General features: G+C 47.2%; 1 protein-coding gene across 6 annotated transcripts in view; it reads right to left on the bottom strand.

Annotated features, from left to right (window-relative positions):
* Positions 1–13873, bottom strand: part of LOC149371046 (DNA damage-regulated autophagy modulator protein 1-like) — a 98761-nt gene that overhangs the window by 40623 nt on the left and 44265 nt on the right. For 3 of the 6 annotated variants that reach the window (XM_089564460.1, XM_089564451.1, XM_089564457.1), the window contains exon 3: positions 6612–6701. The exons of 1 other annotated variant lie outside the window; for it this stretch is intronic. The gene's annotated coding sequence lies outside the window, so the exon portion shown is untranslated. Of the gene's footprint in view, positions 1–6611; positions 6763–6819; positions 6975–13873 lie in introns of those variants that run through there. 2 more of the 6 variants (XM_089564465.1, XM_089564445.1) reach the window with 2 other exon arrangements.

The following is a 13873-nucleotide window of genomic DNA, read 5'->3' as shown; positions in this document are numbered from 1 at the left end:
GAGCTGTGCATGCCGCCAGAGGTTGGATGCGGTGCGAGCTGGCAGTGCGGAGACAAAATTCGATACAGGCATCGTCACTTTACGTAGTCAGCGGCAAAGGTCGGTGCTAATGACAGAGACAGCAACAACAGTGTCTATACGGGCGAGAACGGCGACACCATCGACAAACACTTCGATAACGTTGGCGGAGGAAGACGGAGGACTTAGACAGTTTGACAGAAGCGCACCTTTTGCCTCCGGAACTGCGGCCGTTAGTTTTCCTCTGGGCGGGAAGGGGAGCGGCGGCGACTGGGAGATGGATATCGGCAACGAGAAGGCGACCGGTGTGAACAGTATCTTGGACGTTCAAGATGGGAAGAGTCCGTAGAGGGGCCGGGGGAAAGAGGTGGCGAAGGAGGCGTGCGGTTGTAGCATAACGGGCGTGCATCGTCTCGGAAACTCGGCACGTGTTGGCGACAGAGTCGGGAAACATGGTCTGGAAACCCGCAGGCATAGCAGATGGGGCGGTTGTCCGGGGTGCGCCATGGGTTTTCGACGGCGCGGCGAGGCGACGGGTAACGACGGGAGGTGCGGCGGTGGTGGCGGCGGCGCGACGGATGGGTGGAATACGTAACGGGGCGCCGTGGTGAGACGGAAACAGCGGCGTAGGAGAGTGAAGCAGTCACGGGCTGGAAGTCAAAACATCAGCGACCTGCTCCTGGGTGGCGCGCTGAGGTGTAGGGTCGAGGGACGATGGCGCAGGGTCTCCAGACACAGGCAGAAGTGACAGGGTCAGAAGCGAGACCGCAAACCGCCGGCTCAGGAAGCAACTAAGTTGAATCCTGGTCACTTGCGGCGTCCGACAACAGTCATGATGATGATGATGATGTCCTCGGGCTGAATGGCACATACCCACGGCGGGGGATTGGCCAGGGTGCATAGCGGATACAAACGCACTCATGTACAGGGAATGGAGTATATTTAAATCTAAAATTTTGGGACGCAGAGCTAGAATTTGTACAAAACAAAAAATACGGAGAAAGAAAAGTTGTGAACAACAACAGTCCTGGCCAAACGTTCGGTCATGATGATGATGGTGATGTGTTCAGGCGTAATGGCACGTTCGGTCAGCAAGCGAGCTTCAGATGTCTGGGTCGTCTTCTTCCACCACCGAAACTAAGCGCGGCTGCCATAATACAATAGTGTTGGCCTGAGGCCATTACAGGGTGGTTAGAGAGAATAAATATAGAATGGCAGTACTGCCATGCTCCGTACATTCTCCGTTTTGCTCCGTTTATTTTCGTCTTGATCTGAAAGAGTTACTTCGTAAAGTGCTTGTGCCTAGAACATTTACGGTGGAACGAATACTGGCATGTATTTGAAAAAAAAAAGCGGAACCTGAAATAGCGGCCACGTAAACAAAAGGCATGCGCACGCACCAGCCGATTTCGAAAGTTTTGAACAGATCGCCTTTAACGCAGTGCGACTCTAGCAAAGCAAAAATGACATATCAGAGCGGAATTTACCCTTGAGTTGGCTTTTCGGTCGTGCCGACCAATCGCAAAGCGATGTAGTTAGACAACAACTAATAAAAGAGCATCAAAGGATATTTCAGCAACTACCAATTGAGATTGATTTTTAGGAAGAGTTCTCAATATTATAACAAAACTATATCAGGAACAAGAAATATTAAAAGCCAAGAAAACGACCCTGTTCTAAAATATAGTAGTGTTTCTGCACCCTCTCATCATGGTGCATATTAATTAGTTAGACCAATTACCCGGAAACTGCGGCGGACGCAATCTATTTTCATCATAAGTTTACTCTTATTCGCTGGCACTAGATCGTATTTCATTCGTGAATTTTTATATTGTGTGACAAAACAGTTGCTGACAGCGCGTCGGGAAATTAGGACTGCCTCTTTATTTTTCCCGCAGCCCAATGACCTACACCGCACGGTGCTTCGCATCTGTGTCTTCCGCTACTTTAGGTTGCTGACCCCGTGAAACTCGAGCCACGCCTCCTGTTTCGAGAAAGTCGATCAGGCGGAGCAACAGCCGAAGCAAAAGCGAGGCTGGTCTCACCAGCGCATCATGGCAGCACCGACTTTTGCTGGCCCAGTCACCCCGCCTTCATCTCTGTTCTGGCGCATTTCTTTCAGATCACGCTTTCTGCAGTGCATTATTATAAGGACGAACAAGAAGAATCAGTTCCGGTAACTGCTGCCCCAGAACTGTGATTACAGAGCGGCAATGACATCGAAATAGCAGGAGCCCTGGGCGTGTTCCGAATAGGATGAGGCGGAAGGCTACTAAAACGAAACAGTTCGTTGGCTAACAAATGTTCCCCTCTTGGCTGTGCAAGACATGGTCATGGGCAGCAGAAGTATAGCATGGAGACCACCCTCGAGGCAGACAGCCGCATAAAGGTCAGCGTGAAATGCGTCTTGCACGTCGAAAATAGATTGCAGCGCTGTGCGAAAGCTTTGCAAAGTCCGCATTCCAAACGGTGGCTCAAGGAAAAATTTCTTGCGTGAAAGCTCCCAGGGTGCATTAGTGACGCAAAGTGATGGCTACAGGGAAAAGTAATCTCAGGCAGCAAATTCAAGGGGCGAGACTATCTTGCGCGTCGCTCGAGGTTCAGTGCTGACCGAAATGCATTGGTTATGTCGGCACGCGGTGTTTGGCAGTAAATAATATACCGCAAGTTGGGAGGGCATCTTTGAATGCGAGGGGCTTTAATTTGCCGGACAGACCTCGCGCGATACTAACAAAATATCTCGAAGCGTTGGTGATTAAGGGGTTTCTGTTGCTTTCTCCGACACACCCTGCAACCGGGTACGCCGAAACGAGACGCATATAGAGGACAGAAGCAGTATGTGAACAGCGTTAGACTAGCTGGTTTAACACCACGACAAAGGCGTGTTACTGATCTATTGCGCAACGCTTGCGTCACTGGTCAGCCGTTTCTCGGAAACCCGAAGAAATTGGTAGCTTACGGGCGACGAAGCCTTTTAGAATTTGGTCGTTCGCCAAGGTGGGAAAACCAAAATGCTCCTGAGTGCAAGATCTAGCGGTATATAGCCCACTGTTAAGAAGGTGAAAGATGTGTACATCTAAGACGCGTTTCGCGCTCATTCCGAGCTGCCCTCGCTTGAATGAAGGCTTTCCAAGGGCGAAAATATCGGCCTTAGGAACCTCACACGGCGGTTTACGAGGGTTGCAGCTGTGATGGTAGACATGCGCAAAATTAGGAGTTAAGAGAAACCTGTTAGATTTCTTTGGCGTGAAAAAGCACGGCTTGTTACGCAAGTAGCAATCGTGCATGACGCTTGCTGACAGTAAGGCAACAGTATATACTGACTGAACTTCTCCTAGTCTTCGTCGCGCAAGAAAAAGTATATAAACTTTAATTCTGTAGCAATTTAAGCCACACAGCTGTGATCCCAGCCGCCGACTGGAAGGTGCGTATTTAAAGCGCTGGTTAAGAATGAGGGCGCCAGATTTGACGAACAATGTCCTACACCGTCTTTTATTAAGATGAAGCCCAAAAAAGTTATGAATAAGTACCTTCGCCAGGTCGCTTAGTTGTACCTAACCTTGCTATCCAAGCTGCAACGCCGCAACCAGACTTGAACTGTAATTAATCACATACAGCCTACATTGATGTTTAGAGAAATACGTACTGTTTTCTTTGTTCTGCGACTGCACTCACTACGTATATGCAGAAAAACCCACATTATTCGTCAGTGACTGCGTTCATTGCTCAGCGTTTCTCGTTATCCAATGTCCTCGAGCAACTGTGACGATGCACATTCGGAATACCAACCATCCCTACTCAGTCTGGAATCAGTTTTTCTAATTGTTGATTGCTACACCTACGACTTGCAAGATAAATAAAAGGAAGTTTTCCTCATAAAGGAAAGTGCAGTGCAAACATACAACACGATAGCTTTTTACCTACGGCCAGTTTTTATGTTTTAGACGCCCTAGGAATTTTGCGTATTTATCCTCTTTGATTTCTTATGGAGATCAAATTGAAGAATTGTAAAAAAAATTTGCTCAGCATTCCTCACCGTAGGGACGAAAAAAAAAAAAAAAAAAAACCTCCGAAAAGCGCTGAGACATTTGTGGGATCACTTGAAGAAAGGCCCAACGTAGGTTCATGGCTATGATCCGTAGTTTATTGCTGCTAAACTTCGCTGCAAATTAGATTGAAAAGATGTCGGAAATGGAAGCTGGGAAGAACGAAGGATACATGACTTCTCACAGCATGCCCGGCACGTAGCTAAAAATTGCGGTGACTTGTAAGAGAGTGTGCAATAAAAAAAAAAGCAGAATAACAAAGAGCCATCTGCATGAGAGAGAGAGAGAGTTTATTGTCAGGAAGGCAGACAGGTTGATGAGTGAAGAAAGTTGGGCGAGTTGGTACATGTTCATTATTCACAACAGCGCACGAAACACGGACAAAAGGGGGAGAATCGACAACACAAGCGCTGTTGCTGAGAGAGGTTGGCCTGAAAAATGAACATCTGGCCTGATACTCTGCTCTGCTCTGCTCTGCTACTCTGACATCTGCGTGATTCTTTTCTGTCGCTAAGAACCTACAAACATCTGCATTTTACCTGCCTGGTTTCACTGCTGCGAAATCCAGCAGATTGCTTATGCTTCACGGTTTCATTTTAACAACTACACTGTTCTTATTAAGGACCGGATGATGACACACAAAAAAACCCTATTCGCATCAACAAACTGCGCCTTGTGCGAACAGAAAGCGTCCGAGTACTGTTCAACGAACGTAGGTCTACTCATGCGGAAACCCCCGTGCAGGCCATTCAGTGACTTGACCTCGAAAAATGGTGACGTCACTTTTTCGCAGAAGTCGCGACTACTTCCAAAAACTGCACGTAAATTTAAGAACACAGGTATAGCCTTATTACCAGCACCAGATATAAAACAACAATCTCATGGATGAAAAAAGTTCTGAAGCGGCGTTTTTGGCAAAATATTACGCGATCCACGAAGATCGCTCTGTCTGCTGAATAGAATGCTATTCGCCATTCAAGGCTCGGTTTTATGGGGTTTAACGTCTCAAAGCTATCAGGCTTATGGGGGAATTCGTAGTGGAAGGCTCCGGATAATTTCTACCACCTGGGCTTCTTTAACGCGCACTGACATCGCAGAGTACACGAGCCTCTAGCATTTCGCCTCCATCGAAGTGCTACCGCCGTGGCCAGGATCGATCCCGCGTCCTTCGGATCAGCAGCCGAGCATCAGAAACGCTGAGCAACCGCGGCGGCTACCAACGCATGAACATCAAGCTCTCGCCGAGGACAGAGCTAAATACATTGAACGTCCAGGCAAAAAAGCGTTGATCCTAAAGCTCATGTAGCGAATCAGGACCCCAGTAAAAATAACAGCGAAAAGCAAATGGGCGTATACGGCGACAGAATGAAGACGAATTTGCCACTCGCGTCCTCATGGATTCCATCCTCTCCGCTGTTACCTGTCCCGGTTGTGAAATGCTCGGCGAAGTCACCTTGCCGGAGGCGTCAGGAGAAGAAACGAGAATAAAAAGAAAAGTAGCTCTCACTGCCAGATTCAGGAAGAGTCGCACCTCCTCTCGCAACCTGCGTTTACGGCAAGAGACACCTAATTTTCTTTTGCACAGAATTATCCGGAGACGCCAGGTCGTTTACGTGCTAATGGTGGACGACTTGACTTCCTCGCTCGAGGCTCGTGGTCAGCCATCCCGCCGCTCAAGTGTCGGGCAGACAGCTGAGAAAGTATTCGCGTCCGACACGGTGTCGCCATGAAAGCGAGTTATAGGAAAAACGGCAAGTAAATGGAATCGCCTGATCATCTGGGCCCGTTTCCTGACCTTGTCGGCCAAGGTAAAGCGGCTTGTCTGACGATCGCACTGACCTCTGCTGCTCGGTTTCGCTTGGCCCAATAATTATAAGCTTCCTGTTGCCCGCAAAGAACAGTGCAAACAGAATTCGTATGGAAACTGAAAGAACGTGCGGAAAGAACGTAGAAGTCTAAGATGATGTTAGTTTTTCAGCTCTCTAAATACAGCTAAAAACCATCCCAGCTTGCTTACTAATATGAAGACCAGGTGCAGACGATAGAACGATAAAAAAGAGCTTAAATTGTTACGTGGTCACAACCTCACATATAAGAAAAAATAGAAAAGCTATAGACACATGATCAAATAATCAGGACGTGATTGTAGGGTTGCATAAATATGGTAGCCTGCAAACAATAAAAGGCGCCCGTTGTCGCCACAGCTTATTTCCATCAAATCATCCGCTTCTTAACGTCTTCGGTTAATTTGGTCGAGTACCTTCTTTAAGGTGATCGCCTCCATAGTCTGAAGCAAAGTCGCATAGCCGGCATCCTGTAACAGCCTCCCCTGCTCTACTGCCGGAGTTCTGATGCTTCCAAAGCCGACATATATGAAACGCCGCCATGCAATCATCGAGAGACGGTCTCTGTATTCAAATCGCCGCCGGCCATTAGGTCAGAGACCACCAGAAGGTGGGAAGTGAGGGTAGTGCTGCGGCGAATAAAAAGCACAAATGACGCGCCTATCCGCGAAGAAACAACTAAAGGAACGCCGCGTTCGCTCACGTGGTTGCAGGTGAGGCCGGCCGGGCCAGCAGAAGCCGCGCTCCGTGACGGCGAGATTTGGCTCGATCCGGGGGATGAGATCGTCGCTCACTGCCGACGCCGCGAACATGAAAGCGAAGGGGGAAAGAAAAAGAAAAATCGCGCTTTCCCGGACAGTCGACAAACAAGAGGGGAAAGGAGGAGTAAAGGGAAAGAGAGTCGCACTTACGTAACTTCCCTTAGGCTACTACCGGCGCCCCGCGATTGGTCGCCGCCGCCGCGAAGGCAATCGAGTCGCGCGGGCTGCCTTGTCGCTCGGCCAAGAGGAAAGGCAGCAGCGACGAAGGCGAGCGGAGTGCGAGCGTGTGCCCAGCTGGCCGTGTATAGCGTTCGAGACGGGGCGCATATACATATATATGTGTTCGCCCTCCCTTCCCGTCCTCGGCGCGCGCATCGGAGACCGTATCAACGGACCGGAGCGGAAATTTCACGCCAGCGAACCCACCGGAAAAAGAGCGGGAAAACTTTTTGTTGTTGATGCAGTTGCGTCGCAGAACGCGACCCGACTCCCGTTGTGTTTTGTCTGCAGCCGCTTTCCAAACTTGTTTACATCGGAGAGGTCAAACAATTTGAAGAATTCTAAGCCTGTTGCGTTTCGCGTACCGCGACAACCACGTGTTCAGTGAAAAGTATGACGTGGCTTGAGGGGGTTACCGTGCCGAAGTTACGCGTGAGCTTTGAGGGACATCGTAGTCGTGGGTTCTATGTCAATATCGACCATATATGGGTTTTTTAACAGGCACTGACTTCGCAGGGCAGACATTCGCTGTTTATACCATAGCGTTAAGCGCCTACAGAAAATCTTCTGTTCTACAGAAAATCCTACGTTGTCGTCTGTCCGCCGTCTTCTTCGTAAGCGTAAACGAAGAATTCCTGGAGAAGCATCCTAGGCGGGCAGCCTTGTTCACGTGACCTTCCGGTGTCATCACAACGTGCCCAACGGATTGTGAGTAAACTGACCACCGTGGCATGTGTAACTTAAATTAATTATTGGTCCGCGGGAAGAGCAACCTGGGTCGAACAAGCCCCACCATTGACAGCACCTGCCATCGCAAGGCAGTGGCGCATTGCCTTACCGCTGCACCACTGCGCCAGGAGTGGCGAAGGAGTCTCAGGGAGCAGTGAATGTATAGTCAAGAATGAACAATTCCGCATATATTAAACGCGTCATACCCTTAGTGTCCCCTCCAATTTCTGCATTTAGCTCCTATCTAAATGCGGCCGGCGATGCCTGGATTCGATCCCAGGAACTTAGTTTCATCAGCCGAACGCCAGAGGTCGCACAGAGAAAGGGACAGATGTAGGGCTCAGTTGAGAGAAGAGTCCATCGTCGCTCTCCTTAGCGTGAAGGGCCAGCAAATGTCTGTAGTGAGGATAATTAAAGCAGTTCACACCTTTCGACGAGCTACCGCCACTGTCGAGAACCAATTCGTGACACTGAGCGAATTCGGGCAGCCCTGAACTCGCGATGGCGGTGGCGACAGGAGCGAGTGTGTCTTAGACCTCAACAAACTCCGCCTCCTTGCTACAGCTTCAGTGTATCTCGCGACATAAACGGGCCACGGACGCGCGAAGTACATTGGAGAAAGGGCCGACTGCGCGTCACGTAAGGGGGACAGGGTCGCTAAATACCAGAAATCGCAGAGGGTGGGAGAGGGTAGACACTCGCCCTTCTAGCTGCTGTCTCGTTCTGGGGTCAAGCGCGTGGCAGCATAATTGCGGCTTTGTTACAGCTGCGCAACAGCGACCCTAACACGCGGTGGTGACGTGGTCGTCACTTAAGCGTTTAATTGGGCGCTTCCTTGTCGGTTTCAGCGTAGCACCTTTCCACGTTCAGGTAATGCGGGTCCTTGAAGGTTCGGGTCATAATGGATTGAGTAACGCCAGTAGTATACGACAAAACTATTGAGGTCTTCACGACCAGTATATTCGCAGCTGTGGAACAGAGGTGCATGATGAAACTTTTACGAAAGGATGGGTAAACGGAGAGTAGTTTCTGTGAAGACACCGACAGAAGCACGATAAAGGGCGAACACACGGGAAAAACTCCTTTAACGGAACGGACAGTCTGCCGAAGCATAATAGCCGGTTCCGAATGAGGCACATGGATGTTATCGCTTAAATGCAATCAGTGCTCAGCAAACCATCTTTGAGGGCCGACAGCAATTAAGCCAGAACAATCCACACCTGTGCACGTATCAGTATCAGAAGTATTCATAAACCTATCGATGGCGTTGCACGCCATAAAAAAATCTGCACAATCTATGAAAGACTTGTTTTGCGGCATCAGCGAGCAGATATTGACTCGAGTGGGAACTGGTGGGGAGGCTGTGAATGCCTTTCCACCGGAAAGAATGAATTTTTGCATCAACAGTTTCATATTACATAGAGAACAACAGCGAGGATACAGTGCTATTAGAACGCTCCCCACCAGCAAAAAAAAAGAACAGAAATCAAACGCTGGCTGCCGTTAAGACCCCTGATTGTCGAAGGCATGCAACATAATTAATTGGTGGACGCATTCGACAAAGAGATGGAAACTCACACTAACACAAACTGGAAACTTGTAACTGTGGAATACAAAACATTTATTGTCAGAAAATGACGATACTTTTTGTGAAAAAAAAAAAGTGGCGTTTCGCTGTGATGATTACCAGTGCTACGCCGCTTACAGCCAAGGCTTAAGCAAGTAATGTTATTGTTTGTCGGTCGTTGAGAGAAAAAGAGAAGCTCAGAGAGTAAATCAGAGAGTAAATTACGTGAAAGCATTTGACTCTCAAACCGCCTTTAATTTAATCATCTAGTAAACACACCGGAACGGGTTGCTATGATCACATCTAAAAAAAAAGCAGAACGCGAAGGGCACCTAAAGGCGAGAAAAAGCACTTCTATAATGCGGTGGTTCCCATGCACGATGGCAGAGAGAGCAGCTCGTGAACCAGCAGGGTAGAGGAGGGAAATCACAATTTTAACCTAATAAGCGATGTAATGGTCTTGCCAATGAACATCTAACTTCATTACGAAGAAGAAACACAGCATACACTCCAAGGAATACTAATATCTGGCACACGCACATGTCCATAAGAATTTAAGGGCAACACTTGAAAAGAGTTTCAACCTTCCTACCGCAGCCAAAACATAATCGCTGAAAGTGTAGAACAAAAATACTTCGGCCATTTTATTTCTCCATGCATGACCGAGCATAACAAGATTAATATGTTTTCCACATTTTCCTATATAGTTACAGTTTCCGGTAACAAAACATCGATCTTGTTACGAAACATCGAAGCGGAGCCTTTGCGTCCTGATTGCTGTTTCTAGATTGTTTGCAGTTTTTCCAGCAATATTTTTTTTTTACTTTTCTCCCACTGCTTTCCTCCGATGTAACCGTGTGTACACTTACTTTTCCCTGATGGAAATTGCGTTTTCTCAACAAGGAGAAGATATCGTCCATTTATATTTTCAGCTCTCTTCTCTCAGCCTCTCTTGCTCTATGAGATCAAGAATGAAACATTATTATCATTACAGCCTCTACACAACCGCAAAATGAACTAGTAAAAAACGAATTTCGTTTATTTCTTTGGGAAATCGGAGGGTAAAGGGAAAATGCGATCCGCTTGTCAAACGTAATAAACCAAATGCAGGACATGGTCCAGTAGGACTGTTTTCATATGAAAAGGTGGTTTCTCTGCATTTCATTAAAGAGTCTCTCTCTCTCTCTCTCTAAAAGGTGGTAGGTGTTTAATGTAGTTAAACCGAGTCAAGTTTATTCCACAACAATAATACAAGCAAAATTATTATTTGAAGTTAGTACTCTAGGAGGAGTATTATAGTGCAAAACTCTAGGAGTTTTGCAGAAGAGATGAAATCCGGCCAGTTGGTGCATGATGATTAGGAGAACCAGTCAAAAAGGACAAGTGCACAAGCCGGTCGTCGTGGTGCATGTCTTATCACGTCCTTGTCCTTTTTGTCTGATTCTCCTATTAAACCACGTAGACGTGCAAAAGCATGCGTTCATTCTTCAATTGGCGGGAACACTTAAGCTCCGTCTTAAGGGTATGACGCGATAGGGTAATGGGTTAATGCGCCCACATGCAGCATTGGTCATTCCCTACTTAACATTCATAGATGGCGGCGAGTCCTCATAACACTACCAGTTCAGTGGCGCAGCGGTTAAGAGATTTTCCACTGCATTGGCAAGTGGCTGCTTCTACCACATCCACCGGTGGGGATTGTGCGACCCATGCCTCTCTTCCTGAGCAACCTCTCGTGACCAGTCATTAATCTAAATGGCACCTGCCAGGGCAGGTTGTGGTGAAGCTACCAGGTTACATGACCTAGGTGGCGCGACGCCCTCCTCCTATTGGCTGCAGCTTGCGCGACGCTCCTCCGAAGTAACTCGAGCTTCTCGGGTAAGCTCGGGTTTGTTCGGAGGACAAAACAAGATTACAAGATTCTTGCTCAGAGTTGGTGCGTTTGGAATTGTGCTTTCGCACTAAAACACGCCTACGCTCCCTCCCCCTCCCCCTGGCCCCTCCCCTTTGTTCTTCCAGCCAAGAAGTTATCTGTTAGTGTTCGGGAAGTTAACATCCAGTGGCAATGTGCGATTGGTTTTCTCCGCCACTTTGGTCGGCAGAGCTTGTGCCCGCTTAGTTGTTGCCGTGCCAAAAACCGCGAAGAGCGAAGGCTCTCAGCACTGCAGATAATGTGTCCGCGGGCTACCGTCTAAAATTAACTGCTGAAGCGAACGGAGAGCATTGCGGAAGGTAGCCAGCACCACGCACCGCCTTCGACAAACGATCACATTTTCCAGCTCGTAAAGAAAGCAGTACAGGTATATGTGGTAGTGTTTTACTCTGTCCTGAAGGCGAAATTCTGCCGCAAAATGTCGGGTGTCCCAGCCAAACGTAACCGCAGCTGAGAAAAAAAATATACGGAGTCTCCTAGGTGACCGAACTGAGTTGAAAGTTAATTGTTAAGAGTTGCACTGAATAGTAAGCAGTATTTTTTTTTTAAGGCGATGGCGGTAAAGGTCCTGTTCTCCAGAAAATCCTGTGTCGGCGTTGTGAGCGAAAAATCAATAGCATGGCTCTGGCAGGTGGTTCACTGGGAGCAACCTAGGAGGCAGGTGGGCCACCTAGGTCACGTGACCTTGCGAAATCCCGCGAAATACAAAACGCTCAACAACGTGACAGAGATGCTTCTTCAGCGTCCCAGAATGCGTTTCAGAAAACGAACCTCAGCTTTTTCGGGAGTGCTGTCCTTGACAAAGTTGTGTGTGTGCACTGGGAGAGAGAGCAGGTGTCACGTAGCAGCTGTCATATTTCGTCGGGTATCTTTTCATGTTGGTGAAAGAATATGCGTGAATGTTACCTTGTTGCTAACATTTCTGCCAGTTGTTTCTTCAAGACAAACACCATCTTCTGAATCCAGACATTATTCTTCAACCTAGCACTTAAAAGTTAGCTAATTTTAGTCTTCACTAATTAATTAGCTTTGGAGAACGAGATAAATACTGCAGGCTATAGTGCCCACGACTCTCAACATAATTAAGTTGGTTTCACTGGTGCTATGACACTCCGTGTTCTCTAATACATTAAATACTTTTAGCTGCGACTCCGCTATAACGCTTTTTTAATGCCACAGCATTAATAGACTCATCTGGAAAAAGATGTGTCGTTGGTCATAAAATTCGCCCATTGGCGGAGTGAAGCGACATCATCAAACCGGATGTGACGTCACTCGACTAGTAGCGACGTCGTTTGAGGTAAAACTACCAACAGCTTCTAATGCTTGCGCATTGCCAACAAAAAAATGTTATTAGGCGCCCCTGTGAATTTTTCTTGAACGGTTCTATGGCTGCCATTTGTCTAAGGCTGCGTTCGGCCCGACTGTCTTCCTTTACCCTCTTTGCTTAATGCAGGATGAGTTTGAGGGAGTACTGAAAGAAAAGAAAAATGTGTTTTTTTTTTACTCCGTTCTTCTTCTCTTTTTCAGAGTGGCGTAGCCCTAAACAGCGAAAAAGCAATTGAATACCGGGTAGTCGAAGCTATAGGAGAATATAGCGTCAGCTGTCACAAGAGACCACTTGTCCCTACGCCAAAGAAGTCACGTAGCTTCTCGATCTGCAAAAATGATCATGATGATCATCATCATTTGTTTGACTCTTAAAGGCCCCTGATGGGGTATTACATAAGGGGGGGGGGAGTAGTACATTCAACATGACTCACATTGGTGGGGAGAAAAAAAAAAGAACCAATCAATAAGTTTTATAGTCTCATTTCTAGAAGTCCCAACCAAAGCTGAAAAACTCAAAACCTAGAAATGTGAGTGCAAAAATATCCGTGTACCCAGAAGCACCGCTTTAAAGTTTTATTTCAAATTTTACTGACCGCCTTTCCATACGATGCACACACGTTGACACCACGTGTACCGAAAGTTGACTTAATGCATGCAAATAAGGCTTAACACATTAAGATGCTGAGCAGAACGCATCTCATATACTAAAAAAACACTATCGGTGAATGTTTTGTTTCGTTAGTGAGGACAGGAACAAGAAGGGGACAGCGATAGACTCCCAACTAATCCGACATGAATGCATTGCACTCGTACGCAGATGCACTGAATTCAAGGAAATCATTAACCTATATCGCGTGATGCTGCGGTGTCTTTCATAACGCCAACCAAATTATGCAGCATTAATCATTTTGCGCAATGCACGCAAAGGTGGTGAGCAATGCAAGCTGCCTATTAAGGGTAGCATAGTCATACCTGTTAGTTAATCATGAAATATACAAAATTCGAGCCCTCTACTGCTAAGGGTTCTCAAGAAACAAAAGGGACTTATGCTTCCCACCGTATTATGAAAACATCTGAGAAAGTTGGTCATATGTGTCCCATTGACCACTTAGAGACAGCCACTTGAGAAAAAAAACACAGCATTTTTGTCTTCTGATGAGAGCTTAGTGTATGCATACAAACAAAAAATGAGAAAACATACAGAAACCCACAAGTTTTCAAACAAGAAATGAGAGAACGTACAAAAACCTATTTTCTATGAAACAACCTTGCTGTCTTTCAGCGTGGCTGAACCTAGCAAGATGAGTGAAAACTCTGATAAGCGGCAACTGACCAGGGGTATGGACATTTTAGGAAAACAAGCCCAATGCATAGATGAGGCATCGAAGATAACCTCTGCACAATACTAGAGCCATGAGCGCCCC

The sequence above is a fragment of the Amblyomma mixtum genome, chromosome 1 (assembly GCF_055824585.1).
Source record: "Amblyomma mixtum isolate Tamu chromosome 1, ASM5582458v1, whole genome shotgun sequence".
Lineage (NCBI taxonomy): Eukaryota > Metazoa > Arthropoda > Arachnida > Ixodida > Ixodidae > Amblyomma > Amblyomma mixtum.
The sequence above is the reverse complement of the archived record's forward strand: the minus strand, read 5'-3'. Positions and strand labels throughout refer to the sequence as shown.